General features: G+C 44.2%; 1 long non-coding RNA gene and 6 other non-coding genes across 7 annotated transcripts; 4 read left to right on the forward strand and 3 right to left on the reverse strand.

Moving 5' to 3' along the window:
- The first annotated feature begins 9,751 nt into the window (after window positions 1–9,751).
- Window positions 9,752–9,856, forward strand: TRNAL-CAA (transfer RNA leucine (anticodon CAA)). Its single transcript has 2 exons — window positions 9,752–9,789; window positions 9,812–9,856. It is a non-coding gene; the product is annotated as a tRNA-Leu (tRNA).
- A 442-nt stretch (window positions 9,857–10,298) lies between these two features.
- TRNAQ-CUG (transfer RNA glutamine (anticodon CUG)) lies at window positions 10,299–10,370 on the reverse strand. Its single transcript has one exon. It is a non-coding gene; the product is annotated as a tRNA-Gln (tRNA).
- Window positions 10,371–12,319: 1,949 nt separating this feature from the next.
- Window positions 12,320–12,401, reverse strand: TRNAL-AAG (transfer RNA leucine (anticodon AAG)). The gene has a single exon. It is a non-coding gene; the product is annotated as a tRNA-Leu (tRNA).
- An 80-nt stretch (window positions 12,402–12,481) lies between these two features.
- LOC116459696 (uncharacterized) lies at window positions 12,482–13,532 on the forward strand. The gene is made up of 2 exons (XR_004245653.1): window positions 12,482–13,074; window positions 13,370–13,532. It is a non-coding gene; the product is annotated as an uncharacterized LOC116459696 (long non-coding RNA).
- Window positions 13,533–13,568: 36 nt separating this feature from the next.
- TRNAM-CAU (transfer RNA methionine (anticodon CAU)) lies at window positions 13,569–13,641 on the forward strand. The gene has a single exon. It is a non-coding gene; the product is annotated as a tRNA-Met (tRNA).
- A 5,000-nt stretch (window positions 13,642–18,641) lies between these two features.
- TRNAK-UUU (transfer RNA lysine (anticodon UUU)) lies at window positions 18,642–18,714 on the forward strand. Its single transcript has one exon. It is a non-coding gene; the product is annotated as a tRNA-Lys (tRNA).
- A 2,490-nt stretch (window positions 18,715–21,204) lies between these two features.
- TRNAM-CAU (transfer RNA methionine (anticodon CAU)) lies at window positions 21,205–21,277 on the reverse strand. Its single transcript has one exon. It is a non-coding gene; the product is annotated as a tRNA-Met (tRNA).
- Between the last annotated feature and the right edge of the window lie 1,458 nt (window positions 21,278–22,735).

Raw genomic sequence — 22,735 nt, forward strand, 5'->3', positions numbered from 1 at the left:
TTTCTTATCCCTTACTTGGTGTTTCCTAGTTTTCTTTGAGATTTTCTCAATATCCTGCTATCTGAGCAAGGCGGGCTTCTGCTTCCAGACCATCACTTTTTTTTTATTTTATTTTTTCAAAGTGAAAGTAAGTTTATTAAGAAAGTAAAGGAATAAAGAATGGGTACTCCGTAGGCAAAGCAGCCCACATCATCGCTTTAGAGAGTTCCACTCTGGTCCTCTTCCCCATGGGACAAGAAGTCTGAGGGACTAAGTAGACTTGCCAGCCCCAAACCCACATCCACCTTCTCAACCATACTCTTGAGTACCCAGTCGTTCAAAATCCAGTCCCAAATAGCCCTAGCCCATTTCCAGAAAAATGTAGAGTACTTGGGCCAGGCCACACCACAGTCTGGTCTTGGTTTGAGATTGGGTCAACAATGAAATTTGTAAGAATTAAAGGATATGTCTATTCTCATTTACTCCAAAAAGGACTAATAAGCATTGCAATACAGTGCAGAAATATGAGAGATATAGATAGGTAGATAAAGCTGCCCTTCATCTTCTCCCTTACTTGGGGGATGCAAGCCTTGAGTTTGGCTTTGTTTTTCAGAATTGATTGTGTTTATCTTACCAACCCTTTATTACCTCTGGAGGCAGGTGACCTGGGGGTAAAGAAAGGTAGAACAGGCAGGGTGTGGTGGCTCATGCCTGTAATCCCATCACTTTGGGAGGCTGAGGCGGGCGGATCGCTTAAGCCCAGGAGTTGAAGACTAGCCTGCCCAACATGGTGATACCCTGTCTCTACCAAAAATACAAAAACTCGCTGGGCACGGTGGTGCTCACCTGTAATCCCAACTACCCTGGAGACTGAGGCTGGAGAATCACTCGAGCCTGGGAAACAGAGATTGCAGGGAGCCGAGATCAGACCACTGCACTCTAGCCTGGGCAACAGAGCAAGACTCCATTTCAAAAAAGAAAAAAAAAGGAAAAAGAAAATTTTAAAAAGGTACAACAAAATAGATGAGTTGGGTAGAACAAGGTGGGAGTAGGAGGAAAGGGAATATTTACATTTAGCAATCTCTAACAGTCCCCTTCCTTTTTTTTAATTTAAAAAAGTTACACCTGTCTTTTTCTCAATAAATTTTGTAAGAAAAAAGAAATTTTAAGAGATGTGGTCTTACTATGTTGCCTAGGCTAGTCAAGAGCTCCTGGACTCACATGATCGTGATCCTCCCATCTCAGCCACCCAAAGTGAGGGGATTACAGGCAGAAGCCACCATGCCCAGGCCCCCTTCCTTGAGTGTTTACTGTCTTCCCTTCATCATCCAGATTTCATGGAATTTTGGTTTGCTTAATTTACCTGTTCATGGTAATTTCTATTACTAATCCTAACCTGTTATTGCACCAGTGTGTCAGTTTACAAGTATTTTTCAAAGAATCGGTAACCGTGCAGCCTTCCCATTAATTTCTCTATTTCTACTTTTTCACTGATTCAAATACCACCTCAAAGAATAGAATCATCCTTAAAAATTCTTAAAGAAGAAAATGCTTTTCATTCTGTCACTTCTTACTCAGACATCTTCAAAGTTTTGTGGGGTTTTTTTGTTGTTGTTTATTTGTTTGTTTTTGCCTCTGGGACATTGTCCAAATTCTTTAGTATAAAGGCCTAATATAATTTTTATTAATAGGCCCGGTAGCTTAGGCCTGTAATCCCAGCACTTCCGGAGGCTGAGGTGGGCGGATCCCGAGGTCAGGAGATCATGACCAGCGTGGCCAACACAGTGAAACCCCGTCTCTACTAAAAATACAAAAATTAGCCGAGCATGCGCAACAGAGGTGAGGCAGAGAAATCATTGAACCGGAGGTTGTGGTGAGATTATCAGCCGCACTCAGCCTGGCGACAGACTTAATCCGCCTAAAAATATTAAAAAAATATGTTTTTTTTGAGACAGAGTCTCGCTCTGTCGCCCAGGCTGGAGTGCAGTGGCACGATCTCGGCTCACCGCAAGCTCCTCCTCCCGGGTTCACGCCATTCTCCTGCCTCAGCCTCCTGAGTAGCTGGGACTGCAGGCACCCGCCACCATGCCCGGCTAATTTTTTGTATTTTTTTAGTAGAGACGGGGTTTCACCGTGTTAGCCAGGATGGTCTCGATTCCCTGACCTCGTGATCCGCCCGCCTCAGGCTCCCAAAGTGCTGGGATTACAGGCGTGAGCCACCGCGCCCGGCCTAAAATATACTGTTTTAAGGCCAGGCACAGTGGCTCACGCCTATAAACCCACTCTGGGAGGCTGAGGCGGGCGGATCACCTGAGGTCAGGAGTTTGAGACTAGCCTGGCCAACATGGGAAGCCCTGTCCCTACTAAAAATACAAAAATTATGCACGCATGGTGTCGCATGCCTATAACCTCAGCTACTCGGGAGGCTGAGGCAGGAGAATCGCTTGAACCTGGGAGGCGGAGGTTGCAGTGAGCCAAGATCGCGCTGTTGCACTCCAGCCTGGGCGACAGGAGTGAGACTCTGTCTCAGAAAATAAATAAAATAAAATATACCGTTTTAAAATGAATTCCCTCCTGCCTCCTCTAAACCTCCCTGCCCTAAGGGAACGAGTGACTTTTACTAGTATTGGCCAAATCCAAGGGACACTTTTCAGTCTTCATCTTAACATCTCGAAGGCATTTTATGTGGAGTCCTAATCAGGGAAAAGGAGTCAGGCTGGTGGGACCAGGGGAAAGCAGAGATAAAGCAAACAAGTGATAGGTCTGCTTTTTTTATGGCCCAGGGCACATGGCCCTCCTGTACATAACTCACAAACTTCCTGCTTACCATCAAACGCCTCAATTTGTCAGGCACCTTGGCTGACAGAAGAGTGCGGGTTAAGCTTCCTGATACCTTAGCGTTATCAATCAGTCCAAGTTCCATTGTATAAAATCCCTAGCAAGTCTTTGTTTCTTTGTAGTCAGCTTCTCTTCTGTTGATACTGCCTGTTGTCTCCCTGACAACATATTTTTCTACTTTCTGTAATAAATCTGCCTTTCTTTACCTACAACTGTTTTGGTAAATCTTTTCCCCCCACACCACAGGCCCAGATAGTCGTCACTTACCTGTGACATTTTATACTGTTGATCCCTCCCGCCTTGGATCATTCTTCTTCCAAGCAGCAAACTGAGTGGGACCTGATGAGATCTAAAGTATTTCTGCTTCTTGTATCTCCTCTCTTATCTGTCTTTTACCAACTGATACTAACCTTACTTACTCTGGAAAAATAAAAAATTATTATAATAAATACAAGAATACAGTACTTAAGAAGCCAACATATAGATGAGACAGAATGGGAAATGGAGAAAAAGACAAAATATCAATAAGAATTTAACATTAACATAAGGGCCAGGCGCGGTGGCTCATGCAGGGTAATCCCAGCACTTTGGGAGGGCAGGGCTTGAGCTTAGGAGTTTGAGACCAGCCTGGGCAACATGGTGAAACCCAGTCTTTACCAAAAATACAAAAAATTAGCTGGGTGTGGTGGCGTGTGCCTGTGGTCCCAGCTACTGGGGAGGCTAAAGTGGGAAGATCCTGGAGCCCAGGAGGCAGAAGTTGCAGTGAGCCGAGGTTGCACCACTGCACTCCAGCATGGGTGACAGAGCCAGACCCCATCTCCAAAAAAAAAAAAAAAAAAAAAAAAAGAATTTAGTACAAGATACAGGAGAAATTGCAGGTTGGTGCTATACATTCAATAAATGATCCTGGAATAACTGGCTAGCTATTGAGGAGAAAAAATATCTCACTTCTTATACTGAACTATATTATTGATCAATGACATTTTTTTAAGAAAATCCATAAAAATTCTAGGAAAAAGAAAACTGATTTTTTTAAAGCACTTGTCATCTGGAAGCTCTTTCTAAACATGACCCCACAAAAGTCACAAATGGATAAATTTGATTATACAGAATTCAAAATTAGATGACTTATGATAAAAAAATTTTCTAAATAGCTGAATGATAAAGGAAAATTGGGGAAAGATGTTTTTAGCAAATTAAACAAAGGATGAATTTCCTTGAGACAAAATATTTGCGCAAATAAAAGCAAAAAAAGAGAGAAGAAAAATGAGCAAAGGTCATGAACAGATGGTACAGAGATAAAGAACAAATGGTCAATAAACATGTGAAACGAGGTGACGTTAATTTTAATTTATGAGATTAGCAAAGATTTAAAACTTTGACAGTATTCAGTATTGATGAGAATATGAGGAATTCCAGTAACTGTGAGAATGTAAATTGGGAGAACACCATTGAAAGCAATTTGACAATTGGGCTGGGCACGGTGGCTCACGCCGGTAATCCCAACACTTTTCGGGACTGAGGCGGGTGGCTCACCTGAGGTCAGGAGTTCGAGGCCAGCCTGACCAACATGGAGAAACCCTATGTCTACTAAAAATACAAAATTAGCCGGGCGTGTTGGCACATGCCCGTAATCCCAGCTACTCGGGAGGCTGAGGCAGGAGAATAGCTTGAACCCAGGAGGCAAATGTTGCGGTGAGCCGAGATCACGCCATTGTACTCCAGCCTGGGTGACAAGAGCGAAACTCCATCTTGATTAAAAGAAAAAAAAAAAAAATTGACAATCACTAAAAAAATTTAAATGCACGCACTCTTAGAACCTTCTACTCTGCTTCTCTCCCATCTGGACAGAGATGTTTGATTATACAAGGATTGCCATTACAGCATTATTTGGATTTGTAAGATACTGGGACCAACATCAATATGCTCCAACAGGGGATAAGTTAATGAAAATATTATGCAGGTGTACAATGAAATGCTATGCAGTTTCCAAAAACAAAAACAAAGAAGAAGGAGGAGGGAGAAGAAGAAGAGGAAGAGGAAGAGGAAGAGGAGGAGGAGGAAGAGGAAGAAGACGAAGAAGAAGGAGAAGGAGAAGGAGAAGGAGAAGAAGAAGAAGAAGAAGAAGAAGAAGAAGAAGAAGAAGAAGAAGAAGAAGAAGAAGAAGAAATAATCTACTAATAGGGAAAGCTGTCTGACATTTATTTACTCATTAATTTATTCAACAAATGTTTGTTGGGTGTCAATTATGTGCCAGTCTTCTAGATTCCAGGACACTGTGTGGAACAAAACAGACAAGGTTGCTGGGGTCATGAATTACTTTCTAGAGGGAAAGATGGATGATAAGCACACCAAGCAATAAACATGTGGTATGAAACACGCCATAAAGTGGAATGAATCAGAATATGGAAGATGAAGAGTGATGGTTATTACTTTATATTGGGTCATCAGGGTGGAATCTCTCTGATGAGGTAGCCAAACAGCTGCTGCAGTTTAGAGTCTCAAATTTGCATGTCACTGGGCATTTATCTCAGAGAAATAAAAATGTTTGTTCACCCAAGAATCTGCACAAAACGTTGTTCGTAATAGCCAAGCCTAGAAATAATTCAAATGTCCTCGAATGGTGAAGAGTTAAACAGTGGCACATCCGTGTCATGAAATACTACCCAGAGATAAAAATGAACTACTGAGATAGGCAGCAACTTGGATAGATCTCAGGGAAATTATGCTGAGTAAGAAATGTCCATCTCAGGTTGTGATTTGTATGATTCCATTAATAACAATTATTTATTTATTTATTTATTTATTTATTTATTTATTTTTTTTTTTTTTGAGAAAGAGTCTCACTGTGTTACTTAGGCTGGAGTGCAGTGGGACAATCTCGGCTCACTGTAGCCTCTGCCTCCCGGCTTCAAGCGATTCTCCTGTGTCAGCCTCCGGAGTAGCTAGGATTAAGGCATGTACCACCATGTCCAGCTATTTTTTTTTTTTTTTTTTTGTATTTTTAGTTAACACGGGTTTTCACCATGTTGGCCAGGCTAGTCTCCAACTCTTGACCTCAAATGATCCACCTGCCTCGGCTTCCCAAAGTGCTGGTATTACAGGAGTGAGCCACTGTGGCCAGCCCACAACATTCTTGAAATGATAAAATTACAGAGATAGAGAGCAGATGAGTAGTTGCTAGGCATTAGGGAGAGAGAAGGGAAGGAGGTGTCTGTGGCTATAAAAGGGTACCCTGAGGGATCCTTGTGATGGAACAGTTTTGTATCTTGACTGTAATGTTGTTCCTATGTGATATTTACACATGCAATAAAATTGTATAGAACTAAACACACACAAACACATGAGTGTATGTAAAAATGGTGAAATCTGAGTAAGATTGGTGGATTTTATCAATAATAATTTCCTGGTGTGATATTGTACTATATTTATGCAAGATGTTACCATTGGGAGAAACTGAGTGAAGGGTATGCTGGATCTTTATTTTTATTTTATTTTATTATTTTGGAGACAGAGTCTTGCTCTGTCGCCCAGGCTGGAGTGCAGTGGCGTGATCTTGGCTCACTGTAGCCTCCGCCTCCGGGGTTCAAGCAATTCTCATGCCTCAGCCTCCCAAGTAGCTGGGGTTACAGGCATGTGCCACCATGGCCAGGTAATTTTTGTATTTTTAGTAGAGACGGGGTTTTGCCATGTTGATCAGGCTGATCTTGAACTCCTGGCCTCAAGCAATCTTCCTGCCTCTGCCTCCCAATGTGCAAGGCTTATAGGAGCAAGCCACTGCGCCCAGCTACTGGATCTTAATTACATCCTATAACTGTATGTGAATCTACAATTATGTCAAAATAAATTTTAAAAAATTTCTGCAGTCACAGTATCAATGACTTGTCTTTCCCAGCCAGCAAAGCCCTGTGTTTTGCTCTTATTGATTGGACTAATCCTTGTGGACAGAGAAATTCATGTGCCAGTTGGCTTAGGTTTGGTTTTACTACCTATTCCTGAACCAATTACCATGGCAAGGGGACTGAGATAATGCTCACTGGTCTATACATCAAGACCCACTGAAAAATGTAATTGTCATTAGTCATCTAAATATCATTTATTTTTGAATTGGTTATGTGCTTCCCAACATTTAGCTATATTCTATTTCCTGGGGATAAAATCTTTGAAGACAGTGGGAGGGAAAGCTAATCTGACCCATTCTTTCAAACAGCAAGGGGTTGAGGATTTCCTTGATTTTAACACAGGCATTTTGAATATGAGCAGACTATGCCTGGTAGACACACTAGATAAGATTCCTGCCCTATGGAGCTGACAGGCCACTGGGGGCTGGATGGAGGCAGGGATGGTAGCTGTCTCCAAGATTGTCACTATCTTAGAGACCTCTCATATGCACATGACATTGGATCACCAAGATATGTAAGTTGGGCATCATGGCATATGCCTGTAGTTCCAGCTACTTGGGAGGCTAAGGTGGAAGGATTGCCTGAGCCCAGGAGTTTGAGGCTGCAGTGAGCTATGATCATGCCACTGCACTCCAGCCTGGGCAACAGAGTGAGATCCTCGTCTTAAAAAAAAAAAAAAAGGCCGGGCGCGGTGGCTTGCGCCTGTAATCCCAGCACTTTGGGAAGCCGAAGCAGGCAGATCACCTGAGGTCAGGAGTTCAAGACTAGCCTAACCAACATGGAGAAACCCTGTCTCTACTAAAAATACAAAATTAGCTGGGTGTGGTGGCGCATGCCTGTAATCCCATTTACTTGGGAGGCTGAGGCAGGAGAATCACTTGAACCTGGGAGGTGGAGGTTACAGTGAGCCAAGATTACACCATTGCACTCCAGCCTGGGCAACAAGAGTGAAACTCTGTCTCAAAAAACAAACAAACAAACAACAACAACAACAACAAAAAAACAGGGTGCAGCCCACTCCTCCACTCCCTTGAATCTGGTGGGCTGGCCTATGAGTACTCTTGACTAACCCTGTATGGCAGAAGTGATTCTATACCAGTGCCAGGCCAGGGCTGTAAGAGGGCTGACAGCCCCTGTCTTGTGTCTCTGAGTCCTGAGACACCATAGATATATCTTTATTAGTCTCCTCAGGCTGGCATACAAAATACTAGATGGCTTAAAAACCAGAAATTTATTTTCTCACGTTTTATTTTCTGGATACTGGAAGTCCAAGATTAAAGTCTGTAGGGTTGGTTTCTCCTGAGGTCTCTCTCCTTGGCTCACAGGCAGCCGCTTTCTGACTATGTCCTCATATGAACTTTTCTCTGTGCACATGCACCTCTAATGTCTCTTCTTCTTCTTATAAGGACACCAGTATTATCAGCTTAGGGCCTCACTCTTATGACATCATTTATCCTTAATTGTTATCCCTGTAAAGATCCTATCTCCAGGCAGTCGCCGTGGCTCACACCTGTAATTCCAGCAATTTGGGAGGCTGAGGCAGGTGTATCACTTGGGGCTGGGAGTTCAAGACCAGCCTGGCCAACATGGCGAAAGCCTGTCTCTACTAAAAATACAAAAATCAGCCGGGCGTGGTGGTGCACACCTGTAATCCCAGCTACTCAGGAGCCTGAGACAAGAGAATCACTTGAACTCAGGAGGCGGAAGTTGCAGTGAGCCAAGATTGAGGCACTGCACTCCAGCCTGGGCAACAGAGCAAAACTCTATCTAAAAAAATAATAATAGGCCGGGCGCGGTGGCTCACGCCTGTAATCCCAGCACTTTGGGAGGCCGAGGCGGGCGGATCACGAGGTCAGGAGATCGAGACCATCCTGGCTAACACAGTGAAACCCCGTCTCTACTAAAAATACAAAAAATTAGCCGGGCGAGATGGCGGGCGCCTGTAGTCCCAGCTACTCGGGAGGCTGAGGCAGGAGAATGGCGTGAACCCCGGGGGGCGGAGCCTGCAGTGAGCCGAGACTGCGCCACTGCACTCCAGCCTGGGCGACAGCGAGACTCTGCCTCAAAAAAAAAAAATAAATAAAATAATAATAATAATAAAAAATAAAATAAAATAAAATAAAATAATCTTCAAATATAGTCACATTGGGGGTTAAAATTCCAAAACATGAGTTGGGAGCTGTGTGTGTGTGGCGGGCTGAGTGGACACAACTCGGTCCATAGTGACGTCCAACTACTCTACCATGGGACTCCATAAAGGGGGAGTGGGCTCACTGAGGCCATCTTTCCAGCCATTCCCTGTCAAAAGCAGGAGGATTGTCAATGAAGAGCAGCCCAATTGCCAAATGGATACATTCTGAGTTGCCAGTCAATGCCAGGTGTAACAGAAAAATCATCCCAGTGATCCCTACCTGTTGGGACAGTTTATTATGCAGCATGAAATAATCAGAACAAGGAGTGGCATTCGGTTATTAATCAAATCAATATGTGGTTACTAATCGTGACAAGTGCTATGATGGAAGAGACAGGATGCTATGAGAAAAAATAACACAGTGGGTGGGAATGGCATCCCGAACTGCAAGGGAGAAATAAATGAAGGACCTAGAGATGTTGGGCCTGAAGACTCTTTGATTAGTTTGCTAAGCAGTATCTCGGGAACAGCCCCCGTGCTATGTATTCTTTCTTGTCGTGGATACGTGTTTTTTTCTTGTCATGCTATGTGTTCTTTCTTGTTCAGGGCAGAGTCGCGGCTGGGTTGTTAGGATGCTCGCGCCCCTGTACCCGGGTCGTGCAGGGAAGTGTAGAAGGGGGCGAGGGGCAAGAAACGCTGAATTCTAGCCTGAATTGGGAGGAGAGCCTCGCGAGTTGAGTCACGGTTCCTGATTCCATTTAGATAGAACGTTTTGTTCACTTGTAGGAATTTACTTTTCCATTTCTTTCATTAAATCGCGAATGTAGTAATGACTTAACGCTGGTTAAACATTCATTACAATCGAAGATTATATTGATTTGCGAGGGCAAGTATCCCAGGTGTCAGGATGGCCGAGTGGTCTAAGGCGCCAGACTCAAGCTTGGCTTCCTCGTGTTGAGGATTCTGGTCTCCAATGGAGGCGTGGGTTCGAATCCCACTTCTGACACAGCCATTTTATTCTCCCTCTACTCTACTTTCTCAACCATTTCTGTGTTTTCATTCTTTCTACCTCAACTTTTTCGATTCTAATTAAAATGATGCACTCTCAATGAGGTCTGCCCCCTTCCTTTTCAGTCTTGTTCGCTGTTTAGTAGTGAATCACGTTTTGCCCTGCTTTAGTCAGTTCGTTAAAAGGAGCATTCATTTACTACATGAGCACTCACCCAGAGGCGTCCTGGGAGAAAACTAGACTAGGTAGGAATAGAAAGACATGTATACAGACTCCATCATTACATACTGGCCCTGAGCTCATAGGTTATTGGGACCGCAGATTACATGTTTTTCCTCATGACCAGAAACCATCAAAAATAAAAGTGATGAAACTGAAAATGAAAGCAGCAAGGTTCACGCTCAAGTTACCGGAAGCAAGGCAAAAGGAGAGAAATGAAAGGTTCCACCGAGATTTGAACTCGGATCGCTGGATTCAGAGTCCAGAGTGCTAACCATTACACCATGGAACCCTCCTTAGGACTGCTTGGCTACTGGATCCACCTGGGGTCTCTCTTTTCTTCTACTTACTAATTGATTTGAAGTAATTTTACAGGGGCAGTTTTTTGTTTTGGAGTGCCAAACGCAGGGATGGGAGAGGGAGGGCTCACACACTGTTTCCACTGAGCCTTTCTCCCAGATTTTTTTCCATCCTTCGGGGCAGGACAGTATACTGCTCTGGGAATATGGTTATTCCTGGAGATTTTATTTTCTTTCGTTTCCAGCCCACGAAAAGGTAAGTTGAATTTTAGTCTCACGGTTTGAAAGAGAGAAAAGAGAGAAAAGAAAAAATAAACTATCTACTTTCTACAGCCTCATTTATTCATTGTACGATACCTACAGATGCCTCTAGAACAACCTCCGAGTATCCTGGCACTGCCCCTCAGTTGTAACCATGGGCTTGAATTTTTAAAATCTGTCTCCTGCATTCCTCCAAAATGCCTTAAGTGCAGGGCTGAGTCTCAGTCCTCTTTGATAGCCCACGGTCTGCTGCTTTGTAGAAGCTCAACCAATGCTTGTTGCATGAATGCATAAATGAAAGCATGAGTGAATGAATAAATGAATGAATGAATACTCAGTGGGACAGCCCAGCTTAGACTTTTGGGAGACTTTAGACTTCCTTTTTGCCTTCACTCGCTAGGCTAAATTTTACAAGTTCAAAAGGGAATAATTATTTCTCTTCCTCCTCCTATCTTCTTTTGCCTTTCCAGGTCCCAGCTCCCAGGTGGACATCTTAGCGTCCAGATGACCCTACAAATAGGTGTCCTTTAGTATGGATGACCAAACGAGGATGGTATAGTGCTGGACGTAGTCATTCATTTTTTCAAATCTTAACTTTATTAAGATAACATGGTTATTTATCTAGTAATTGTGAGTACAACATATAGCAAATAGACCACATATATACGTAGCATGTCTGGAAGAAATACTCAGATATAAATTACTACTTTAGTCAATCTTAATATTAATTATTGGTCAATTATGCTTAATGTGCCTCTCTAGTCTCTCAAGACTGAATTGCTAAGGAACCCTGGAATCATTTGCTGGCATTCATCCTTTTATTGTATCTCCAACCAAGCAAGGTGCCTGTTACAAAATATCTGCTCAATTAGTATGTATTGGATACATCTTTTGGAAGGTGAGGAAAGAAGCAGTGAAATTAGAAGACTTCTGGCTAGGCGACTGTAAAGTGCTCCTAAGCATCTACCCACCTCCCTGCACACACAAACTCTCCATTCTATCTCCTCGAGTCTCCTAGCCTTAAAAGATGGTCTAAACTACCCCAGATCCAGGTAAATAACAGATCAAGTCCTTCTTCCCTAAAACAGGTGTCATTCTTTCTATTCTATGAGCCTCCACCTTATTTCTTAAAAAAAAAAAAAAGGAAAGGAACAATGTTTACTGTTTAAGATGATATCAGAATCTCAAAAGCTAACTCTTCAACTGTGTTCAACTAAGGGCCTTGAACTGCTCTCTGAGGATAGGTGAAGGGGGAAAGGCTCTAGGTTTGTTGGTTCTTTTGTTTTCTCAGCCTTAGCACATTTATCCCTTGGAGAAGACAATGGAAAATAGGGCAGATGAGCGTGCGTGGCTTATTTATTCTTGAGTCTGGACTTAAGAAGCTTGTACTTTTTCCTTAGAATTGCCCTTGGTTGGTTCACAAATCTTGCAAAGTGAATGAAAACACATGAAGGACACAGAAGGGAATAACTAGGGGACGAGATGTCTGAGCCCCTAAATCGAGAAACATTTGGGCACTGTTTGTGGGACTGTACATATGAATGTTATCTGTGGCCCCTAGGAAAACAGAAGAGGAACCTGCCTCACTTAGGAAGCTGTGAGAACTGCCCACACAAGGCTTGAAAATGGACCTCTACTGGGTTAGAGTGACGAGGGGGAAAAAAAAAAAAATACCTCACTCTGGCAGCGGTGGGATTCGAACCCACGCCCCCGAAGAGACTGGAGCCTTAATCCAGCGCCTTAGACCGCTCGGCCACGCTACCGCCCATAGGCTACGTCGCGGCTTGCAGTTTCACCCAAGTGACTGTCGCCCCTTTCCAGTCCTTTCATTCCCATTCCCACATCACTATAAGCCCTTCCCTCAGGTCCCTTCTTCAGCATTCCTTGCTTCTCAGCATAGCCCGAGAACCCCCTGATACCCGACACTTTTCTTCCTCTCAGCTCCCAGGTGGATCCTGGACGGGATGCTGCAGGTGCTGCAGGAGGGGAATCCTGCCCCATTTATCGTCAACACAATAAAAAGGGGTCGAAGAGACCGAGAGCGCCAGAGGACGCCATGGGCTCCACATCCGCTTGGATTCCAGGAAGTAAGCCTCTAGACTTCAGGAGTAAGCAAGTCCAACCGTTTGATTTGAGCCTGTTGGTTCTAAGAAAAGCGAGGAAAAATCCTGAGACCTCCTCCCCTCGCCCTTCATCCATTTCAGGGGACCGAGTGTCTCCACCGAACTTCGCAAGGGAGGCAAAGACTGCACTCATTATTATTTGCCTTGTCTTCAATTCAGAGGCGGTACATCTACGAAAGCCCTAATCATAGAGGGAAAGAATGCTCGTTCCTGGCCCAGAAATGAGATAAGAAATCCAGGGCCCCGTACAGGAAGGACTTTTGCAAAGTCCAGACTCACTTGCCTTCGCAGCCCTTAAAGTCTCTTTAAGAAGGTCTGGGCCGGGCGCGGTGGCTCACGCTTGTAATCTCAGCTTTGGGAGGCCGAGGTGGGCGGATCACGAGGTCAAGAGATCGAGACCACGGTGAAACCCTGTCTCTACTAAAAATACAAAAAATATTAGCCGGGCGTGGTGGCGGGCGCCTGTAGTCCCAGCTACTCGGAGAGGTTGAGCCAGGAGAATGGCGTGAACCTGGGAGGCGGAGCTTGCAGTGAGCCGAGATTGCGCCACTGCACTCCAGCCTAGGTGACAGAGCGAGACTCCGTCTCAAAAAAAAAAAAAAAAAAAGGGCTGTGGGAGAACGAGATTGGTTTAGGAATTGGCCCCTGCCTTGTACTACGTAGTTTTGTCATCCAAAGTGTTTTAGAAGTGAATTGAATCATAGTTCTGCCTTATCTTGAAACATTGTAATTCAGAGAACTTAAAACCTTATTAATATGCCTCATAATCATGTTGGTAGAGCTGTTGCCTAAAGGAGGCAGGCGGTTGCCTCCTTAGCGCAGTAGGCAGCGCGTCAGTCTCATAATCTGAAGGTCCTGAGTTCGAACCTCAGAGGGGGCAACGCATCCATTTTGCCATTTTCCTTCCTCTTGACCCAAAATGAGTAAGACAACGAAGGAAGTTGACAAATCCTTGTGCTTTCTCTGTAGAAAAGTGTACAATATGTCTGGTAAGTAAAAAAAAAAAAAAAAAAATGTAAGGACCTTGCTTTGATGGAACAGAACGGGTAATTGCTGTTTGATAGAACCATGTTCAGTTACAAAATAGTGATTTTCACTAAGAATTAAATTCTCCAAAATTCTCATCTCCCCTCCCGCCCTGCATACCAATTGGAGATAGAGCTGGTAGCATTCTCAAATGTTTTTCAGATATGCTTGGCAATTGTCTTTGTTTTAAAAACACCAGAGTCAAGAGACTTACTAGTTTTAGAGTGCTGAGATAAGAAAGAGTGGGTAGAGGGTTGTACTAGGGGTGTGGAAGGTACAGAATCTAATTATCAATTACTGACTTGGTTATCTTTTACTATTCTTCTGGAATGGCTTACCACCACGTTGCCACCAATAAGATTCCATATGAAAAAAGAAAGGAAACAAAAAACTCCCCCCTAAATCTCATTGCATTGGACCTTTTCTCTTGCTTCCAGTCCTGTTGACTGGATGACTGGTAGTCATCCAAACTACTAGATGCAGGAAGGGGTAAAAAGAGAAACAAGAAGTGAAGAAGATACGCTGATATTTACAGTCAAGATGAGCCCCTGACTCAAATAATAATGAGCAAGACTGATAATTAATGTCCTGTTCTTGAGTCCTACTTTGTTCAAAGCTATGTTCCTATTAATCCATTCCCTCTCAGCTTTAAAATCACCCTTATATACTTTGTTTTGTGACATTGGGGCTGGGTGCCTGCAAATGATGTTTCCCAAACTCCTTTGCCCGTTGGCTTCCTCTTGTGTTCTGTCAGTAAGAGGAACCAGAAAGAGACTAGAAAGCAAGAGGAGAGAAGCAGGGGCTGCTTTCTAAATTTTGTTCTTCCCGTCAGGTCACTCCAAAAATGGCAGTTGAGTCCCATCTCTATTTGTTCTCTTCATGCATTCCAGAATGTCTCACTGTCCCTTACATAAATAAGTAGTAGTCCAGCTGCAGCGTGTCCTCTTTAGCACTCCAGGGTGCCTTTCCTCAGTCGTCTCAACCTCTTCCTTTTTGTTCTTCCAGCCCCACAAGGTGGTAGCTACTTCCCAGTAGTTATTACCTCTGAGTTACCATGGTGTGCCCAGTTGAAATACCTAGTCTTATTCCCGTTTTTTTTTTTTTTTTTTGAGACAGAGTCTTGCTTTGTCACCCAGGCTGGAGTGCTGGAGTGCAGTGGCACAATCTCGGCTCACTGCAACCTCTGCCTCCCGGGTTCAAGCGATTCTCCTGCCTCAGCGTCCCAAGTAGCTGAAATTACAGACACCCGCCACGATGTCCAGCTAATTTTTGTATTTTTACCAGAGAAGGGGTTTCACCATGTTGGCCAGGCTGGTCTTGAACTCTTGACCTCAAGTGATCCGCCCGCTTCGGCTGCCCAAAGTGCTGGGATTACAGATGTGAGCCACTGTGCCCGGCCGTATTTCTTAACTAGACCCTGAATGACACATAAGGGGTGCAGGGATAGCACTCCACACGACAGAAAAAGCTTCTGCTCTCATGGAATTTACATTTTAGTGGGGAATGATAAAGAATAAACTCAACCAGATATATAAAATGTGAGGTAGTGATACATGCCATGAAGAAAAAGAGCAAGAGAATGGAGAACAAAAGGGAGGGGATTGCTTTATAATAAAGGGTGACCAAGGAGGCCTTCCTGATAAGGAGGCATCTGAACAGAGACTTGAAGGAAGTGAGTGAGTGAGCTGTGAGGCTATCAGGGAGAAGAGAATTTCAGGCCAAGGGAACAGTAATTACAAAAGGCTTGGCAGGAATGCCGTTGGCATGTTCAAGGAACGAAGGAGGAGACTAATGCTGCTGTAGGTCAGTAAGCAAGGGAGAACTTGATAAGAGATGAGGGGGTTAGATACACATAGACCCTACATGATGCACATAGATCATGTAGGGTCTCAGAGGTCATGATCATGTTCAGAGAGGGAATTCACTGCATAGGGGAGAGAAAAGACAACAGTGAGTTAAGTTGTGGAGGTCAGCCAGACCTTGAGAATATTCTGATTCATGAGTCTGAGATAGAATCTGTGAATCTGTTTTTTTTTTTTTTTTGAGATGGAGTTTTGCTCTTGTTGCCCAGGCTAGAGTGCAATGGCACGATCTCAGCTTACTGCAACCTCTACCTCCTGGTTCAAGTGATTCTCCTGCCTCAGCCTCCCGAGTAGCTGGGATTACAGGCATGTGCCACCACGCCCGGCTAATTTTGTATTTTTAGTAGAGATGGGGTTTCTCCATGTTGGTCAGGCTGGTCTCGATGTCCCGACCTCAGATGATCCGTTCACCTGGGCCTCCCAAAGTGCTGGGATTACAGGTGTGAGCCACCGCAACTGGCCTGAATCTGGGTTTTTAACAGTGACTCCAGGAGATTTGAATGCCATCAGTGTGGCAACATTTTGGAAGCCCCAGTCAAGGACTTACTCGGCCTATATTCATTTATCCCATGTTGACCATCTCTGGAGAGATCACTTCCTCCCAAAATTCTCCTCGTTTTTGTTTGGTCATCCAGGGCTTGCTTACTGGTTAAAACTAGCAGCACTTGCCTCAGGCTTTCACAAGGCTCATTAAAAGCAGAATAAATGCTCTATGCTTCTCAGAGAACTCTCAAAAGCTACAAGGTGCCATTTCCTATTCTGCTTTATTTCTAATTTTTCTTTTTTCTTTTCTTTTTTTTTTTTTTGAGATGGAGTCTTGCTCTGTCACCCAGGCTGGAGTGTAGTGGTGTGATCTTGGCTCACTGCAACCTCTGTCTCCCAGGTTCAAGTGATTCTCTTGCCTCAGCCTCCTGAGGTAGATGGGACTACAGTCATGCGCCACCACACCTAGCTAATTTTTGTATTTTTAGTAGAGACAGGGTTTCATCATGTTGGCCAGGCTGGTCTGGAACTGCTGACCACAAGTGATTCGCCGACCTCTGCCTCCCAAAATGTTGGGATTACAGGTGGGAGCCACTGGCCTCGCCCTATTTTGCTTTATTTCTGCCTTTCCCTGTAAAGAGCTTTTTTTGGTAAATAAGCAGCTGAGACACCTTGACACCGCCTGCCCTCCAGGTTCCCAGGGGCAGTCTGGGCCCAAGTTTTCTTTCTTCTAGCTGTTCCCCAGTTTCTCTGTATCATTCCTCCCCACTGCCACATAGTCACTAAGCCATGTCTTGATGGCCTTCTTCTGCACAATGGCCAAATTTATGTTTTTGCATGATCTCTTCCTCCACTCTGACTCATTCTTTACATAAAGCCAGTGTACTCTTAAAAGTAATCTCATCATGTCCTTTCTTCCTGCTTAGAATTCCCAGTGGCTTCACATTGCTGCTAGGGTGCAGTCAGCTCTCTGCACTACTAGCCATAACCTTTGAGCCTGTGAGTCACTGGTCTGTCCCTGCCTTCTTGTCCACCTCAGCCCCACCTTCATCAACACTCTCTTAAGCTCTTTGTACACAAGCTGCTCAGGCCTTCTCTCAGGTGTCTGAAAGTGCTCTGCTCTTTGATCTTCCTGGAATGCTGAGGTCACATTTTTGCCCAACTAGGCCTTTAGTTTTCAGTTTAAACATCACTTCCTGGGAGAAGTCTTCTCTAATTCCCTGGAAGAGGTCATCTCCCTTTATAATCCGTGCTCTTGAAGATAGTGGGCGGGGTGTGATTTACAGTGTGCATTATTTTGTCTCACCTTACTTTTCCTCCTTTATGTTCCCTTTATCTTGATTTAAATATATTAACATTTTTCACTTTATCTTATAGTATAGTTGTGTAAATAACCTCGAATCTGTTTTTCAATAGTAGCATAAATAAATGCACGATCAGAAATGTACCACATGACAACCATTGTGCTAAACCTAGCCTTTGAGGAAGGGATTTCTGCTGTGAGATTTAAGGAAGTAAAGTGGTGGAGAGATTAAGAAACTTGTCTAAAGTGGCACAACCAAAATTGTTAAATACAGTGTTCTAAATGATCTATTTTACAATAATAAGTAATAATTGTGATAACACCTAATTTTCATGGAAATGTCAGCAAGAGTTTGCTTACATTATCTCATTTAATTTGCAAAGTTAGGTCATGAGATTATGCTTGTTTTTCTCAATATTTTGTAAACTGAACTTTTTCTTCAGAGCATTTATCACAGTGGCTGTTTAAACAGAGTGTAATTTGTCCTTTAATGGCTGCCTTTTCCTTTTAAAGTATGAACCCCACAAGGGCTGAGGTAGTACCTCTCCACTGCAGTAAACCCAGGGCAAAGCTGAGAGCCTTGCTCAAAATAAGTTCTCAAAACCTATTTTTTTCTTTTTCTGTTGTCTCACTGTGTCACCAGGTAGAAGTGCAGAGGTGCAATCTCGGCTCCCTGCAACCTTCGCCTCCTGAGTTGAAGCGATTCCCTTGCCTCAGCCTCCCGAGTAGCTGGGACTACAGGCGTGCGCCACCACGCCCGGCTAATTTTTTGTATTTTAGTAGAGACAAGGTTTCACCATGTTGGTCAGGATGGTCTCGATCTCCTGACCTTGTGATCGCCCGCCTTGGCCTCCCAAAGTGCTGGGATTACAGGCGTGAGCCACCGCGCCCGTGTGCCAGGTATTCTTAAGGTCGCAGGGAAGACTGGAGCATAACCTTTGAAGACTAAAGACAAGACAAAACCGGCGATTACGTCTGTAGTTACGCATTACTTTTACAAGTAATTGTTTGGATTACATTACACAAAGATGGGAGTTAATTTTTTCCATGAGTTGGGGACAAAAATAACTGTGAGCCATATTCAAAGGGGGCAAAAGTATAGATGGGAATAAAGAAAAGGAACATGGATAGGATTTAAGTTGGACAGTATCAGTTTGTGCAGCTTTTTACTCACTAGAATGTGCCGGAAGAAAAGCGTTATAAGGAGCCCGGATAGCTCAGTCGGTAGAGCATCAGACTTTTAATCTGAGGGTCCAGGGTTCAAGTCCCTGTTCGGGCGTGAGTAAACGTGGTTTTTAGCACCCGATTCTGACATCATGTTTGAAAAAGCCAAAAAAGAAAGTATCCTTTTATAGGGACAGATTTCATATACTGCAAAAGTTCACAAAACCCTTTAGAGCCCCAAATTTCAACCCACAAATCGGCGAGTAACTCTGATGCAAAATAAACGTAGTGAGGTGAATACATGGGCCCTCTACAGTGAGACAGCCCCAGATTATCTGAAGAAAACTAACATTTAAGGATAACCTTAGAATACGAAGTATTTAATATTTTATTATTCCTGTTACTCTGCTTCCAGGTGCCAGAGTAATCTTGTGTTGTTACTTGCTTTCCAGTGCAGAGTTTATTTTACATAGGAGGGAATATACTGATCAATTATAAGAAAGTTATAATATGTTCAAATTCTGGCTAGGCATGTTTCTGGCATTTAGTTATTGTGAGTCAGCCCTGCAAGTCTGAAAAATTCTAGGTGAATTTAAAAATAGTTTCTGGCCGGGCGCGGTGGCTCATGCCTGTAATCCCAGCACTTTGGGAGGCCGAGGCGGGCGGATCACGAGGTCAGGAGATCGAGACCATCCTGGCCAACATGGTGATACCCCGTCTCTACTAAAAACACACAAAAAATTATCTGGGCGTGGTGGCGGGCGCCTGTAGTCCCAGCTACTGGGGAGGCTGAGGCAGGAGAATGGCGTGAACCCGGGAGGCGGAGCTTGCAGCGAGCCGAGATTGCACCACTGCACTCCAGCCTGGGCGACAGAGCGAGACTCCGTCAGAAAAAAAAAAAAGAAAAAAAATAGTTTCTGACGGGGCGCGGTGGCTCATGCCTGTAATCCCAGCACTCTGGGAGTCCGCAGCGGGCAGATCACCTGCGGTCAGGATGCGGTCAGGAGTTCGAGACCAGCCGGGCCAAAATGGTGAAACAGTCTCTACTAAAAATACAAAAATTAGCCGACAGTGGTGGCACGCGCCTATAATCCCAGCTACTTGGGAGGCTGAGCAGGAGAATCGCTTGAACCCTGGAGGCAGAGATTGCAGCGAACCGAGATCGTGCCGCTCCACTCCATCCTGGTAGACAGCGCGAGACTCAAAATAAATAATACAAATAAATAAAATAAAAATAGTGTCTGATTCTGCAAAGGAGAGGAACAGACTGAACTGTGATGGCTCCAATAAGGATAAAGCAGTCTCTGAAGAGCTGCCTGAACAGCCAGACAACCCAGCTCTTAGGCTTCTCCCAAATCTTTAACAGCATTTCCTTAACTGTGGTAGATGTAGGCTCCTGGAACCAGAGGCCTAGGGTCCAGAAGAAACTGTTAAGATGTTCCCTATAAAACGCTTCCTTGGGCCGGGCGTGGTGGCTCACGCTTGTAATCCCAGCACTTTGGGAGGCCGAGGCGGGCGGATCACGAGGTCAGGAGATCGAGACCACGGTGAAACCCCGTCTCTACTAAAAATACAAAAAAAATCAGCCGGGCGTGGTGGCAGGCGCCTGTAGTCCCAGCTATTCGGAGAGGCTGAGGCAGGAGAATGGCGTGAACCTGGGAGGCGGAGCTTGCAGTGAGCCGAGATCGTGCCACTGCACTCCAGCCTGGGTGACAGAGCCAGACTCCGTCTCAAAAAAAAAAAAAAAAAAACGCTTCCTTAAGTTGGCACCAGAATGAACTGTTAAGAGAGCTGTCCTGAAATACAGACCCCTAAGGTCCAGACATGTTGGAGGAGATGCCTAAGGAGAGCCCTCTCTTTTTCCAGCACAGACTGGGCCAGAGAGGTATACCCTGCAAGATTAATTTCAGTATGTGTAACTGCTGGGGTGATGATTGCAAGTAGTCTAAGTTTGAGATGTTGATTGTGTGGAGTAAGATAGTGACAAGAAGCATGGAAAGAAAACCATAACATTTGATATCAAATTAAGTGATTGATTTGAGAAATACTTGTTTATCATATACTGTGCTAGGCACTGAAAATACAGAAGTGGATAAAACAAATTCAGTCTCTAACGGAATTTACAATCTATGAGGGTGGGTGGGCAACAGACAATAAAAACGTTAAAAAATAAAAGAACAAGGCAACTTTATACAGTAAAAAATTCTATGAAGAAAATAAAACAGCTTGAGGTTGATGTGATGGGAGGTTGGTGAGTGAGAGAAGAGATGGTGTGTTAGTTTCCTAGGGCTGCCACAACAAATTGAATATCAGGTTTTCATCTGTCTGTTCATTTTTTCAATAAATTAAGTTGCATCAGTAGAAGGATACTGTCCCATGAGGGAACTGAGGTCAGAAGAACTAGGACAAAACAGCATGCCCCCTGGAAAGAGATGATACTCATAACAAGAACTAAAAGTGATTCACTCGAACTTGATAAGCGTCGGATCATAGAGAGCCGAGACTTCGCCTGTTTGACAACATATGCTTGGCCCAAGAAATTATAGAAATAGTTGTATACTGAACAAATACTGTTATTTATGGAAGTTGGGGACAAAACACCCACTGCCCCCTCTGAGGTTCGAACTCAGGACCTTCAGATTATGAGACTGACGCGCTGCCTACTGCGCTAAGGAGGCAGATAACCAACAGTCCTCATCAAGTATTTTCAACACTGATTTTTACTTTATTTAAACATTTTTGTCTATATTACCTTTATTTTAAATTTCTAAAATAAAATATTCTTATGAAACTTCTTAAAAGGTCAACAGCTTCCAAAACCTGAATCAGATGAAGAAAGTTGCTGCTGATCCCACTGCTTTTGCCCCTCTTATTCTGAACTGATGACCCCCCACTTCTCACCTTAGGTGGAAAATTTCCAAAACGTCCTGTCCAGAAACCTGACACTTAACCTGCACGGCTGTCCATCCATTTCGTCTGGAGAGAACAGGAAACCAACCTGTTTCCTCTCTCCCTGCATACCGGTTCTTTCCCAAAGGAAAAGTGATCCAGTGTTTCCCATTGGGAAGCATTGAAGCGTTTACTATCTTAAATAACAAAACAATGTCCTTTGACAGGCGTCTCCACCTGTCTCTATCTCAGGTGCTCAAACTTGTTGTAAGGCCGTCTTAATGTACAGCAAACTTCTTGTAAGGCCGTCTGTTTTAATAAAATACCTCCATAAGTCCCACTGGCTTTTCAACCCACTGCAATCTTCCCCGATCACGCCTCCGTCTCGGTCTTGAGGAAGTCCAAAGGGATTTGGACAAATGCAACTTCCTGGTGTAAAGAATATGGCGCTCTTGGTGCAAACTCTTGGGCATCTGTTAGGATGTGAGAGCGGTAGTAATAGCAGGAAGGGGTGAAAAGCTTGTCTTCTCCACTGTCTTTGTTTGCCAGGGGATTGATTGTCTGGGGTTTAGCGCTCAAAGACCCACCTCCCAGGAAAACCCTACCTGGGATGTGAAAAGTCCGGGCTTTCGGTTTTTGGCGCTAGGTTGGAGAGAATATATACACACAAAAAGTGACAACCCCATCCTTGTTCCCACCCCTGCCCCAGGGCTGAAAGCAACACTGATTTTATTGCCAATGGATATTAGGGCTTAGGTTATCCCACTTCTGTAGTTGCCGTTTTTCCCCTGTCCGCTGATGGTGACAATCTTGCACCGTGCATCGCTCTGAGTGAGGCGACCTAAATGCGCGATGTTAGCGTTTTCAGCCGTGAGCGTAACACTCGGTCTTTGACTGTAGACTGTTGTGTCTACATAGTGCTAGTTTGTATTGAGATATTGCTAGTTTAATTTTTTTTTTTTTTTTTTTTTTGAGACGGAGTTTCGTTCTTGTCGCCCAGGCTGGAGGGCAATGGCGTGATCTCGGGTCGCTGTGACCGCTGCCTCCAGGGTCCAAGCGATTCTCCTGCCTCAGCCTCCCGAGTAGCTGTGATTACAAGCCTGCACCACCACGCCCGGCTAATTTTTTGTATCTTTAGTAGAGACGGGGTTTCACCATGTTGGCCAGGCTAGTCTGGAACTCCTGACCTCAAGTGATCCGCCCGCCTCGACCTCCCAAAGTGCTGGGATTACAGGCCTGAACCTCCG

This window comes from Hylobates moloch, unplaced genomic scaffold (genome assembly GCF_009828535.3).
Source record: "Hylobates moloch isolate HMO894 unplaced genomic scaffold, HMol_V3 SCAFFOLD_20, whole genome shotgun sequence".
NCBI lineage: Eukaryota > Metazoa > Chordata > Mammalia > Primates > Hylobatidae > Hylobates > Hylobates moloch.